We start from the raw sequence: 15,416 nt of genomic DNA, 5'->3' as shown, positions 1-15,416 counted from the left end.
CTCAGACCCAACCAAGTAAACACACAGAGACTTACATTTCTTATAAACTGTGTGGCTGTGGCAGGCTTCTGCTAACTGTTCTTATATCTTAAATTAACCCATTTCTATAAATCTATATTTTGCCACATGGCTCATGGCTTACATGTTGGTACTCATGGCAGCGGCTGGCAGCAGCTCTCACCTAGCCTTCCTGTTCCCAGAATTCTCTTCTCAGCTTGTCCCACCTATACTTCCTGCCTGGCTACTGGCCAATCAGCATTTTATTTATACAGAGCGATATCCACAGCAATATTGGGCTTTAGGGCACTAAAGTATCTGCATTATGCATGGTGGACACATGGCAGTATAGAATACTGCAATATGAAGAATCAACCTTAACATCAATTCTGGATTATAGTTAATAATAATGTCTCAGTACTGGTGAGTGAAGAAAATGAGTTGAGCACAAGCAAGCAGGTGGGCATACCCACTTCTTTCTGTTCCTGACTACTGGAGATGATATGAATTGCTGTTTTCCCTGCTGTGATGGACTATAACCTGGGACTGTGGTCCAAAATGAACTTTTTCTCCCCTAAGTTATTTTTGCCAAGACATTTTATCATAAAGACAGAAATTAAACTAAACAGAAGGTAAGAGAAATATTGTGTACTATGTACTCAATTATTCTATAAACTTAAAATAGTACCCAAAATTAAGTCTATTAATTATCACAAAGCCAAATTTCTAGAGAACTCCTTGGGTCTCCCACATATTTTGAGCTATGGTCTGGGTTATGGTCCCTACTACAGTAAACAGGTGTTTTCTTAAGAAATCAGCACAGAAGAGATGCTTTCTGGTCAGCAAACATCTGGGTGCTCAGCTATCTTCACTTCATGGTACCAGACTCAATTGGCATCAGCAAATAGATGCACGCCCTCAGACTTCAGCATGTTTTCAAATGGTCCATTCATAAGTGTGGTAAGTGTTTTCTATTCATTCTTATTAAATTCTTCTGGACAGCACTGCTGGTACCTCAAGAGGAGAAGAAATTGCTATCAATCAATGGGAAAGTGTAGCCTGGACTATAAATACAGCTCATTTGCCTACATATCTTATACAACTAGTTGCCACTGATCCATCCACTTAGCCATCACGACTACATGAACAGTCTCTGATATATTAGCTTAATTTCAGAATATAAAAGATCCATTAGATCACATTAAAAAACTAGAAAAGACATTTTGAGGACAACTGGGAAATCTGACTGTGAGCTATATATTAGACAATATTGTCGAAGCATTAACTTTTTAGGCCTTACTCATATGGGGGACTACTAAAGTCTTCATGGGAACAGTATCCTCTTACTTCCTACTGATGGAATCACCAAGAGATATACATGTATACATATATTATGATAATGTATCTCCTATTATTGAGGTTAGATATAGGCTATTATCTGTTATTTTAATTTTTCTATACATTTGAGAATTTATAAGTAAAAAGTGGTGGTAGGGGACAATCCCAGTTGAAAATTTTTTCACGATTTTCATACCAGTTAGAAGAGTAAGCTGAATTTCACTAAGAATGTTCTGAGGCTGTGGTCAAATCTACCCCCACAAAACAAAAACTAATAGAAACCTGCCCATCAATATGCAGAGTTCCTTAATGTTAGAAATTGTTTGTGTAATGTTCTCATTGGTTTATGAATGGCCGCTTTGCCATGAACTTAGATGACACAACTGTGATCCTAGAGAAATGGCCCATTGTATGTGCAGAGTTGAGAAGTCTTCTAGAAAGTGTATCACAAATTCTAGAATGTGGCTCATATGCCAATAGTTATGTAACATGCAAAAGATTAAATATTTGCTGTTTTCAGCAAATAAATTTACACAGCTAGGATATGAAGCAATACCCAGGAACTCACAGGAGCACAAAGTGTCCTGTGAACTCAAAAATTCAATATAGCCTGAGGAATCCTGCAGTCATCTCTCCACTTCCCAGAACCAGAGATGACACTTGAACCCTGTGACAATGAAGTTCAAATATAACACAGAACAACTTAAAAAAAAAAAAAACTAGAACAAAGGAGGACCAGCTATCACTGCTAGACTCAAAGAGCCCAAGCACAAAGCCAGAGATTTTTCCAAAGCAAGAACATATTTTCATGCTATGAAAGATTTTAAAATATGTAGCCCAGGCTGGCCTCGAACTCATGATCCTCCTGCCTCTGCCTCCTTTAGCAAATCCTACCGGCATGCGTATGTACCTACTCATAAGTGGAAACTAGATATAAAGCAAAGGGTAATCAGGCAACAACCCACAACTCCAGAGAAGCTAACTAACAGGGAAGACCCAAAGAGGGATGCATGGACTCCTCTGGGAAGGGGAAATACATGAGATCCCCATGAGTAAACTGAGGGTGAGGGGTGGGCAATGGAGGGTAGGGGATGAGAGCATAAGGGAATGGGATGGTTGAACTGGAACAGGGAGGGAGGGGAATGCAATAAAGAGATGCCATGATAGACATCATGGGGATAGAGAGAAACCCAGTGCTAGGGAAGTTGCCAGGAATCCCCAAGGATGACCCCAACCTGAGCTACTAGCAATAGTGGAGAGGGTGCCTGAACTGAACTGGCTTGCCCCAGAAATCAGACTGGTGAATATCCTGTCATCACAGAACTTTTCTCCAATGACTGATGGAAGCAGATGAAGAAATCCACAGCCAATCACTAAACAGAGCCAGTCAAAGAGAGAGAAGAGGGATTCTATGAGCAAGTGTATCAGGATCATGATGGGGAAACATGCAGGGAAGACCAAACCAAACTAGAGGGAACTCATGAAAGTTGGATCAATTGCTGTGGAGCCTGCATGGGACTGGGCTAGGCCCTCTGCATGGTGAGACAATTGTGTAGCTTGATCTGCTTGGGAGGGCCTCTGGCGGTAGGATCTGAATCCATCTCTGGTGCATGAGCAGGGTTTTGTGGAGCCCACTACCTATGATGGGACACCTCATGAAGCCTTGAGGCAGGGGAAAGGCTTGGACTTGCCTCTACTGAATGTGCCTCCACATGGGAGGCCTTGCCTTCTTGTGGGAGGGAGTGGAGGATGAGTTGGGAGGGGAGCCTGGGGATGGGAGGAGGGAAGAGGGGAATCTTTGATTGGTGTATAAAATGAATGAAAAAAAATTCTTAATAAAAAACACCAAAAAATGTTTACAAAAAGAAAGATTTTAAAATATTAGAGCCAGCATGGATGGCCTTTAATAGGAGGCTAAACAAACTCCAGTCTTCATGCCTAACGACGCTCCCAACTGAGAAAGTCAACCCTTCAATTTTCTTGTCCTGTGCTAAGACCTTTCCAGAAGGAAATTTTTACCTGCACAATAATAATGGCTGCCCTGGTGAACTTGACTGAGTCAGGATCCAAGGGTGCCAATAATACTCTTATCTTCCTCTCTCTGGGCTCCATGCACCAACATGCTAAGGCAGGGCTTGACCACAGTGAAAAGACTCAAGGTAAGGCCTTCTAAGTTCTTATTATTTGTGGAAATTTTAGTTTGTGAGAGTGAGATTGTCTTCCATTTCATGGCAGATCTATTATATAGCATTGTACTATACAAGCAGCAGGACACAGGAGCCAGCCACCAAGGACACTTAAGCAGAGATCAATAAAGTCCACATGCAGTCTCAACAGATTAATTTGGAAACTGTCATTATCTCCAAACTACAACAGTATCAGATGAAATTGTTATTTTGTAGGTAATAAAGCCACCATTTCGTGTGAACTGAGCTACAGGCAAATTCCCATTTTTTGTTTTAAACTAAAAAATGTTTAATGGATACTAGATGAAAGGCAAAAGATAACCAGACTACAACCCACAGCTCCGGAGAGGCTAGCTAAGAAGAACCCCAAGAGTGACACATGGATCACCCTGGGAAGGGAAATGAATGAGATCTCTATAAGTAGACTGAGGGTGGGGGGACAATGGAGGGTAGGGGATGAGGGGTAAGAACATAAGGGAAAGGGATGGTCAAGCTGGAACAGATATGGAGTGGAAAAACAATGAAAGACATACCACGATAGAGGGAGACATCATGGGGATAGGGAGAAACTGAGTGCTGTGAAGTTCCTAGAAACCCACAAGGATGACCCCACCTTAGACTACTAGCAATAGTAACGAGGATACCTGAACTACCTTACCCCAGTAATCAGATTAGTGAATACCCTAACTGTCATGATAGAGCCTTTATCTAATAACTGATGGAAGCAGATGCAGAGATCCACAGCCAAGCACCAGGCCGAGCTCTAGGAGTCCAGTTGAAGAGAGAGAAGAGGGATTCTATGAACAAAGGGCATCAAGATCATGATGGGTAAACCTACAGAGACAACCAAACCAAACTAGTGGGAACTCGTAAACTGTGGACCAATAGCTGTAGAGCCTCCATGGGACTGGACTAGGCCCTCTGCATAGACAAGACAGTTATGTAGTTTGATCTACTTAAGGGGCCCCCTGGCAGTGGGATCAGGATCCCACTAGGATATGAATGGGCTTTTTGGAGCCCACTGTCTATGGTGGGACAACTTACATAGCCTTGGTGCAGGGGGAGGGGCTTGGACCTGCCTCATTTGAGTGTATCAGGCTCTACTGACTTCCCTATGGAAGGCCTTGCCTCAGGGGAGGTGGGAATGGGGGTTGAGATTGGAGGATGAAGGCTGAGGGGTGGAAGTAGGGAGGGGAGGGGATCTATAGTTGGTATGTAAAATGAATAGAAAATGTCTTAATAAAAATACTTTAAAATGTTTAATAAAATTTATGTGTACACATGTACATGTGAAAGTTTGTGCATGTGAATGTGTGTGTATGTGTGTGAGAGAGAACGCATGTGATGGTCCAGAGAACAGGGGTTAGTTCTCTCCTCCACTGTGGGTGCTAGGGTCAAACTCCAGTGTCAGGCTTGCAAAGCAGGTGCTCTCACTCCTGAGCCATCCTGCTAGTCTAAAAATTCCTTTTTTCTGCTGCTTGGCTTCTATTCTCAAGCTTTAAGGAGAAGAGTAGCATACAAACTTCATGGTCCTACTCCCTGCAACCTAATCCATTCCACCTCCCCACACATATGAACATGATACCACCCAAGGGTCTTGTGCCCTGCCCTTCCTCTGCCTTAGACTTTCCTTCAAGTTCTCTATCCCAGGAAAGCCTAAAAGGAACACAACCCCAATCATCTATAATATTTTAAATTTTCTAGTAGTAAAACATATTTTAAAAAATGTATAGTTCACAGGTGAAGCTCTTAAAAGCTGTGGTGAAATACACATAACAAATATTACCAACCCAGTTTTCAGTACATAGTTCAATGCCATTATGTACAGTCACCTTGTATATCCAGCAGCACTTTTATCTCTAGGCATTTTTGTCATCTTAAACTGAAATGACCCTACATCCACTTATAAGTAACTCTCCACTGTCCCTTCTCCAGGTCCTCTACACCTTCTCTATGAATCTGACTGCAGCAGGTACCTCATAAGTGCAGTAAACATTTATCCTTTTGTGTCTAGTTTGGCTGGCTTAGCATTCATTTTGACACAGATTGAGTGTATGTTTTCTAAAATGCTTGGGATAAGAAGTGCTTCAGATTTTAGAATGTGTTTTCAAATTTTTGAAGATACACACACAGACACACATATATCTTTGTGCATATATATTTATATATACAATTTATATATATACAGATTTGCACTGTATATACCTTAGGGACAAGACCCAAGTCTAAAGATTAAATTCTTTTATGTCTTATGTATACCTTGTACATACACATAGCCTAGAAGTCAAGCCACATAATGCTTTTAGTAATTTTGTATGTAAAATTGCTTTACAGAAATTTTACAGTGCTGGATTTTACATCAGTAGCATCATAACTACTGCAAACACACTGAGATTTTGATGTATTTCTGATTTTCAGGCTAGGACTACTCAAGGTATAATATATTCTATTTAATCTAAAATATAAAAAATGTTTTACAATATAACTAGAACAAAAGTTGTTTTCTTAGTCTGGAGTCAAACTCAGAACCTCATACACGTTAGGCAATCACTCTATCACTTAGTGTATCCTCAGCTCTATAATATCTAATGAAAATAGTTGAAACGCTTTTTTCCATACTAAAGTTTTCAAATCCCAGCATGCATGTGTTTTACGCTTGCAGCATTTTATAGTGTGGCCTGACCACCTATCAAATACTCAATTGACACATGTCATGAGTGGCTCTCACAACAGCAAGTTGTGGCATCTTATTTACTTCATCTGCCTTTTTACAATTTAAATTATTTCTGTTCCACGTTTAAATACTTTCCAATGCACCAGAATATAAGTTCCCAAGAGCATGGGGCAGACCTGGCTTTGTTTGTCTGTTTCCTGTTCTATACAAGTATACACGAACTGAAATATGGTCATATAAATGTCTCTAGATAAATATTTTAAAAGTAACTACTGTTGGAAATGCAAAGATCTGTCTCAAAATACCACAATGATCTTATATTCTCTTGACAGAAACATCACTCAAGACGTCCTTTTTTCATAATCCCATGTTATCTCCTTAGAACAGGAAAATCAAGTCACCTTAGGGTCATTGCAACGCCTGACTTTGTCACTGTGATCTGCAGGACTTCCCTGAAACTCAGGGTCCTTATTTACAGAACATAAATGAGAGTGGTTAGGGGTTATCACCTAGGACTGCCAAAAACATTAAATCAACTAAAATGTAGAAGCGTTTTGAACAGTGCCTGGTATTTTGTAAGTGCTCTGAATGTGCTGGACTAATAAATCACAGTAATATTTTTTACTATTGCTATTTCAGGAGTGATTTCATATTGATTCAGGTGCTTGTCCCCTTTGCACAGTCCACCCATATGTCAGTACTATCTCCCCAGAGGGCACTCATGCTCAGCCCTCACTCCCACTCCTGTACCTCTTTTATAGGCACCACTCAACTGCCTATAGGAGCCAAACTAACACCCTAACTGCATAAGCGAGAGCAAAGAGCAAAAAAGACAACCTTTGAGGAGACACTCAACTTCACATCTCTACTCTTTCTGTATAAAATGGAACAGTAAGAGTGAATATCTGCTGTATGTGTTGTTGAAAAAAATTAAACAAGTTAATACCCATAGAAGGTTTGTATAGCATTTAACTCATAGTAAGCACTCAATAAATATAATCTAAAACATTATAACAGAGGTCTTACAATTAGACTACAACTTTTATGGCCTCATTTTAATTTATTTAGTAAGCATGTAGTCCTTGGTAAGTATGAGGCACTATGTCTGCATGGCCCTTGCTCTCAGCTTTTGTTCAGGTAGACACAGACAGACACAAGTCAGGTATAATCAGGAGGAAGACATTATAGAACCCCACAGAAGAAGAATTAACTCAGGTGGAGGTGAGACAGGCAAGGAATTTCATAGAGGAAAGGACATCTAGACTGAGAATATAATAAGAAGGAAAGGTGCATAAGTGTCATTCTACGACTCTATTCCAAGCACCAACCACATGGAACTTCTCATTGACGGTTAATTACTTTTCATTAATCTCCACACTTTTTGAATCTGCTCTGACTTTGCCTTATAGGTGAAAGTACTAAGGCCACTCCATGTAATTAAAAGGGAGGTTTATTTAGTGGTGTAACTTTACAAATGAATGGATAGTTAGGTTGCAGGGTCTGGGAAAGGTGTGTCGCAGTCCGGCGGTGTTCTCTAGAGAACTCTGCTTGGTCTACCTCCAGCGTCCAGGGTCCAGGAACCAAGAGAGGTCCCCGCATCCAGAACTCTGGTCTTCAGCATCCTCTCTCAGCCCCACCCTGTAGGCGTGACCATTACCGAAGCCTCAATGGGGGTTGGAACTTCCAGGTCAAAACTGGAATGGCTACCCACTACATTGCCTCTCTACCTCAAATAGATGGAGAATTCCCACATAGATGTTGCCCTGTCACAATGCAATAAGTGTACTTTCTGTTTTCTCTCCTAAGAATAAACAGCTCCAATACTGTGACCTGAACCACTGTCCTAGTCCCGAACATGCTAAGCAGCTCCTGACTTCAACACATACACACTCATTTACAGTTTCTAATCAGTTCACATTCTACAGACTTACAAATGCAAGCAAGGATGGTGTAGGCTCTAACATTAATAACATTATTTCTACTTATGAACCTAGCATGCCTAGCAAGAGTGCCCAACTCCAGGCTTTCCCTTAGATAAGCAAATGAACTTCCTTAACCCACATATACCATAGCCCATGTAGCAAACACAGACCTAGCTTTATTAGCCTTTACCAGAGACCCACCTTAACAATTGGACAGTTTCATAGATTCTCTGACAGGTAAAATATAAAAGACATTCATTCAGATCAATGCCTTTTTCATTTACACCTGCTCTTTAGGCTGGCCAATCACTCATTATAGAGCATGTTTAACTTTTATCCAGCACACTTGGTGTGCCAAGGCTAAATACTATAAGAACTTCAGAGGGAGTGAGGAATGACCCTCAGGCTTTGATGGAGATACTGAGTTAAGAGGCTCAGGTTTCATACAACTTTTTTTAACTCAAAGCAAACAAGGATGAGGCAAACATTTAAGTTTATTGATGCTAAAAACAAAAGAATACTTTCTATGGCCTTACACTAGGTAAAGAGCCAGGAATTCAGCCTAAATAAGGAAGACATGGGGGGAAATAAAGACACTCTGTGTGAATGAGATATGACCGGAGTGAGAACAGCACTGCATAGTTTTCTTTTCTAAAAGGTGGATACACTACTCACTACCTACCTTCTATAGTAGTTATCAGAACCACAGGCACAGAGACATTGAATAGTGTGGGTGAGTACTGGATGTTCAATAGACATGCCTCATGAAGTAAAGAACAAGGTTTTAGTAATAAAAATGAGTCCATGAAAACACATCCAAGGCAAGGAAATTGCCCCTGTGAATTGTTCATCAGATTAAAGAAGGCAGAAGATGAAAAGGTTTAAGACCTAAAAGAAGCCGGGTGGTGGTGGCACACACCTTTAATCCCAGCACTCAGGAGGCAGAGCCAGGTGGATCTTGTGAGTTTGAGGCCAGCCTGGGCTACCAAGTGAGTTCCAGGAAAAAGGCACAAAGCTACACAGAGAAACCCTGTCTCGAAAAACCAAAAAAAGACCTAAAAGAAAATGCCTGTATCTCTTCAGATCACAGCCAATTTATTGTTGGAGTTTTCCTGCCTGGCCCAGTCAGGACAAATCTCTCTGACTGGCCAGTCCCACAGTCTCTCAGACCCAACCAAGTAAACACACAGAAACTTATATTGCTTACAAGCTGTATGGCCATGGCAGGCTTCTTGTTATCTACTTCTTCTAATTAAATTAACCCATTTCTGTTAGTCTATACTTTGTTACATAGCTTGTGGCTTACCAGTGTCTTTACATGTTGCTTCTCATGGCGGCGGCTGGTGGTGTCTGTTTTCAGCCTTCTACTTCCCAGAATTCTCTTTTCTCTTGTCCCGCCTATACTTCCTGCCTGGCCACTGGCCAATCAGAACTTTATTTACACAGAGCAATATCCACAACACCAATTGGTAATTCATCCCTGTCTTTTTGTTACCAAAATTCTTGATTTGAGTTCTTGATTACATTTGAATAGAAATTGTTATACCCTTGAGAGCTTACTGATAAACTGTTACATGTGAGCTTTAGAAAATATGGATGATATATTTGAACATACATATACAAATGTGTATACAGAAACACATTTCCTAAACAGTAATGCTTAAAATGATGGAAAAAGTTATTTAAAAAATAAATTAAAAAATAGAGCTGGTGTTTCCAAAAACACTAGCAAAAAAAATGGTAGTATATATACTTGCTATTTATATATCACAAAGATTAGTAAGCATGAGAGTGTATGTATTTAATATATATACATATATAAAGTATATTATATACAGTCAAAATCTGCTATGTTTCACATTTTATTATTTTCTCAAATATGTGAGCAGAACATGTTAAAACATTGCACCATACTCTTTATCATCTTACTGAATGAACCACAGTGTCTGTTTTCAGAGCTAAGATGGCTTTATAACTCTACTTTTTGGGGATGAATTGAATGCTCTTAGATAGTCAATACATAAAAGCCATGAGAGGATCTAAGGGCTAAATCCATAAGTTTATCAAAGTCAACTCCAACACTCTTTGTGAATTGTACATTTAAATGACCAGTTCCCATTTCTTAGGAGACCATCAAAGAAGCCAAGGATGAATTTAGCCATCAAGGATGAATTTAGCCATCATGAGCAGTCATCATGTATCTCCATCTGCTATTCACTCTCTGTAAGTCTTCCCTATCATATCAGTTAATGCTCCCTGAGCCCAGGGAAGGTAGATCTGGCAATGGTCATCACCAGCAACTAGCTGATGGACTGAGAGTCTCAGGTACTATCCATATTCATACAGCTAAAACAATTGTGTAAGAGGCAAGGCAGAAGGCAGACTCAAGACACATAACTCATGAGGCATGACTTCTGCCCTTTGCACTAAATGTGAATCTCTAATGTGTCACAACTCAGCTCTGCTGACTGATCACAGAATTCTCTAGAAGTTCTCGGTTTCACAGGCTACTTGATTGCCTACCTCTAGGTCTTCAACTCTCTCTGGCCTCAAGAGAAGCATTGCTACATTCTAACTGGGTTCAATTTTTCCACGGCAGTCACCTTTGCAGCCTTTCTAACCTTGTGTTTCTGCCTCTTTGGAAGGTACTCAGTGTTTCAGTCTAACTGGTGGCATAACAAAGCAAGATAGCACCACAAGGACAACACATTCAACACAGTATTCATTGATGAAGCTGTCACTGGCCTCCCAGAATTTTGACTTTCTGCTCCCTCACCTCATAGGTCCTGCCTCATTTGTATCCTACAAGACTACACTTGCATATCATGTTAGCATCTATAGCTGTCAAACACTGTTTATCAGAAACCCTATTAGCTTTAACATTTGACTTGAATTCATTTCTATGATGCAGACAAACCAGGACAATACTTTTCAGTATGATTCTCTAAGGCCCTGAAATGTCTTTTAAATCAAAGAAGTCATATTCAGGATAGTTTCATTGATGACTATGTTTTCCAAGACTTAACAGTATTCACTCACAACACAAGAGGTCAAATTAGACTACTGCAAATAAAATTTTTACCTCTAAAAATATTTTATTAACTGGAAAATACAGCCTATTTCTATCATATGAAATCAAAATAGACATTCCATTTCCAAAACAAGTTTCAGAAATAAAAATGTATCTATAGTTACTCTCATGTAAGGACAGAAAGTGTAATTAAAATATCTCTTACTGGGAGCCTCTGTCACCAAGCCCAGACCACACTGCTGTCCATCATGCACTAGCAGTCCCAAAAGGTTTAAAGTCCACCAAGATGGCAACCCTCAAGGACCAGCTGATTGTGAATCTACTTAAGGAAGAACAAGCCCCCCAGAACAAGATTACAGTTGTCGGGGTTGGTGCTATTTGGCATGGCTTGTGCCATCAGTATCCTAATCCTAACGAAGGACTTGGCTGATGAGCTTGCCCTTGTTGATGTCATGGAAGACAAGCTGAAGGGAGAGATGATCTCCAGCACAGCAGCCTTTTCCTCAGAACACCAAAAATTGTCTCTGGCAAAGACTATAGTGTGACTGCAAACTCCAAGCTGGTCATTATCACAGCGGGGGCCCATCAGCAAGAGGGAGAGAGCCGACTTAATCTGGTCCAGCGAAATGTGAACATCTTCAAGTTCATCAGTCCCAATGTTGTGAAGTACAGTCCAAACTGCAAGCTGCTTATTGTTTCAAACCCAGTGGATATCTTGACCTACATGGCCTGGAAGATAAGTGGCTTCCCCAAAAACCAAGTTATTGGGAGTGGTTGCAATCTGGATTCAGCTTGGTTCCATTACCTGATGGGAGAAAGGCTGAGCATTCACCCACTAAGCTGTCATGGATGTGTCCTAGGGGAGCATGGAGACTCCAGTGTGCCTGTGTGAAGTGGTGTGAATGTTGCTGGTGTCTCCCTGAAGAATCTGAACCCAGAACTGAGTTCCGATGCAGATAAGGAACAGTGGAAGGAGGTTCACAAGCAGGTGGTTGACAGCGCCTATGAGGTGATTAAACTCAAAGGGTATACCTCCTGGGCCACTGGCCTCTCCGTGGCCAACCTGGCTAAGAGCATGATGAAGAATCTTAGGCAGATGCATCCCATTTCTACCATGATTAAGGGTCTCTATGGGATCAAGGATGATGTCTTCCTCAGTGTCCCCTGTGTCCTGGGACAAAATGGAATTTCAGATGTTGTGAAGGTGACTCTCACTCCTGAAGAGGAGGCCCGCTTGAAGAAGAGTACAGATACACTCTGGGGCATCCAGATGTCCTAGAGCTTTACTGTCCAGGCTGCAGCAGGGTTTCTATGGAGACCACACACTGTCTCCTCATCTGAGCTGTGCTTAGTGGTGTTGTGTTAAGGTGGCGGTTCCCACAGGTCTACCCTGATGCTAAGTGGTATTTGTGTAGTGGTAACCTGGTTGGTGTGACAGTCCCACTGTCTCTGAGACACATTGCCAATTGTATGCAGGTTTCAGTTACCTTGTGAGCCTGCCGTGTCTGCTGTGCACCCTCACCAAACATGCCTAGGCCAGTGAGTTCCCAGTTAGTCATAACATGACTCCAGTGGGTATATCCATTATGCATATTTGTGCATATACTGTTCTAAAGAATATTATTTTGTGTATTATGTGTCTGTAGTGTACATTGAAATATTATGTAAAAAGTAAGATCTGCATATGGATGATGCAACCAACTACTCAAGTGTCATGCCAATGAAAACACCAAATAAACCTTGAACAGTGATTACTCTGAAAAAAAAAAAAAAACTCTTATATTCAATATTTAAACTACTGTATTTCCCCCCAAATTACTTTCCTTTCTCCAACACACAGTTTTTAGGGTTAAATGTTCCTATCAGAAAGGGATAGCCCACTGTTAACTTATCAAAGGTTACAGGAAGAGTCAAAGTTTGAGATCGACTAATATACAACAGTAGATAATTAACTTTTCTCTGTGACCTCAAAGTCCAAGTATCCTAACCAAGGGCAAGACAGGACAGATTCTATTACTCCTCTCTGTCACATGAGAATTTGAAGATGGGCCTCAGAAAAGTTCTTAGTAGCTCAAGGAATTTCCTCAGAAAGAAGTACTTTAGATCAGACAGTCCAAAGTCCAGAGGTGTATAAGGGACATCTCAGTTTTTTGTTTTTTGTTTTTTGTGGGTTTTTTTGTTTGTTTTTTTTGTTTTGTTTTTTTTGGTTTTTTTGGTTTTTTTTTTACCAGTCCCAGAGCTCTTTACACTTTCATCTTCAAGTCCTTCCATGTAAGGCAATACCACATGCAACAAACACGGGGCTGCTCAAGGAGCTACAGTCTAGACCAGCAAAATGCAACCACAAAGAAAAGTGAAAAGCCTGTTAGCTTATTGATCACCTTCTCATAAAAGCTCCAAATGATCTGCTAAAATTGAATTCACCGTCAAAAATATCTTGCAAAGATAAATGGATGAAAACATCTCTAATGGCTTCTGTCCAAGCCTATAGCCCATGTACCCATGGCTACCATACCTTTCAAACCACCACATTCTCTTCCACCACTACTAGTACAGACAACTGACACACTGATTTTGAAAGATACAAAAAAAAAAAATCATCTCTATCAGCTAGTGATTAAATGTAAAATGTAAAATCTTCCCATGAGTTCTAGTGAGGGCAACTGCATTTGTTACAGGATGTAACTTCCAAGCTATGAAGTTACAAGACTGCATTACCTTGGGAACAAAAGGAACTACCAAGAAGCTAGCACAGCTTGACAAAACTATCTCTAGGACATAAGACCACAGATTGGAAACTGGAAGTTAATTTCTATCTGTTGGTCTGTAATGACAGTGCAGCTATAAGAGGCCCAGAATTAAATAAGGCAACTCTCCTCACCTAACATATAGAGAGACATAAAATATAGCCCTCAAGTCAACAGCACATTTACAGAAAAAGGGTCTGTGGGCTAGAATAGAATAGAAGTTGATGTGTACTTAAATTTATGATTCACTTCCAGTACAATTTGCCTCAGGGCTCTGAGTAACCAGTGGCCTCTGTGTCAGCTCTCCATCACAGCAAAGACTGACATAAATTAGCTCTAAAAGAGAGAAGATTTATTGTGGCTCATAGCTTTGGAGGTTTCAACTCATGGTCAGTTTGGCTGCACTGCTTTTGGACCTGTGGTGAAGAGGACCAGGACAGGAGTTAGAGCAAGCTGTTACCTCATGAGTGTTTGGAAGCAAGGAGAGAAGAGCAGTTATACCCAGTGTCCTAAAAATCTCCTTCAAAGATATTGTCTTTGTGACCTGTTTCCATAGACCCACCTCTTAATGTATCCATCAGTTCCCAGCAGTGCTGAGCTGGGGCTGACACATGGGCTTGGAACATTTCAGCCAACAGCATCCTTGTGAATTGGACACATATTTTAACCAAAATGTACTAGGAAGAACCATAGTCCTTCTACACCACCTTTGAGTCATGCTTGGAAGACTGGTTCTCATGATGAGGTTTCTGTATTATTATTATTATTATTATTATTATTATTATTATTATTAGCAGCAGCAGCAGCAGCAGCAACAGCACCAGCACCTGAACTCTTGCCAAGAATATAAATCCCCAAATGCCACCTTAGAGCCACCAAATCAAAAATTATGGGAATTGCTACAGGGAGCTGCATTCTTCTTATGCTAAAGTGAGACTGTTGCACACTTGAGTTTGAGGACATCTGGCTTAAAATCCAAGAATGAAAAAACGAGAATAGAAAAGTCAAGTTATCTGTAGGAAGTAGGGGGATGAGGAAAGCCCCCAGGTTGGGTAGCAAAGGATATGAAAGGATGTCCATGAAAAGATTCAAGTTAGACAAATATCAAGGAATTGAGGACACTGAGTGTAGGCTGGAAGGGCCTGACAAATTAGATAGTAAGAGTTCAAAAAATTTTAGAGATTGCTTTAAGGATGAGTTAGGAAGAACTAAGGAAACTAGATAAAGGGTCTCAACAAAGAGGGCCAGATCAAGACAATGGACCACAAATATGAGAGGGATTAATAAGATTTTAGAACTAGAACATCATCACAGAACCTGGCCACAGAGACACTCCACTGGTGTTGTTTACAGAAGTGTCAGGGGGAAAGATGGGTTTGGAAGAAGATGGACAATTAGCTGTTTTCTGGGTGATAGTGGGTGTCGAGTATAAATATTTACCAGGAGGTTAAAAAACTGGGGTAGTAGTAACTGGAGAGAAACAGCAGAGCCATAAAAACAAATTGAGAGTGACTTGCATTG

At 40.6% G+C, this 15,416-nt stretch overlaps 1 protein-coding gene and 1 pseudogene across 1 annotated transcript in view; one reads left to right on the top strand and one right to left on the bottom strand.

Annotated features, from left to right (window-relative positions):
* The window catches only part of Sdc2 (syndecan 2), a 113,718-nt gene that overhangs the window by 36,375 nt on the left and 61,927 nt on the right, over nucleotides 1-15,416 (bottom strand). The gene's annotated exons all lie outside the window — the stretch shown is intronic.
* On the top strand, nucleotides 11,424-12,427 carry LOC118596852 (annotated as a pseudogene).

The sequence above is a fragment of the Onychomys torridus genome, chromosome 16, assembly GCF_903995425.1.
Source record: "Onychomys torridus chromosome 16, mOncTor1.1, whole genome shotgun sequence".
Lineage (NCBI taxonomy): Eukaryota > Metazoa > Chordata > Mammalia > Rodentia > Cricetidae > Onychomys > Onychomys torridus.
Note: the sequence above shows the minus strand (reverse complement) of the source record. Positions and strands in the feature narration are given on the sequence as shown.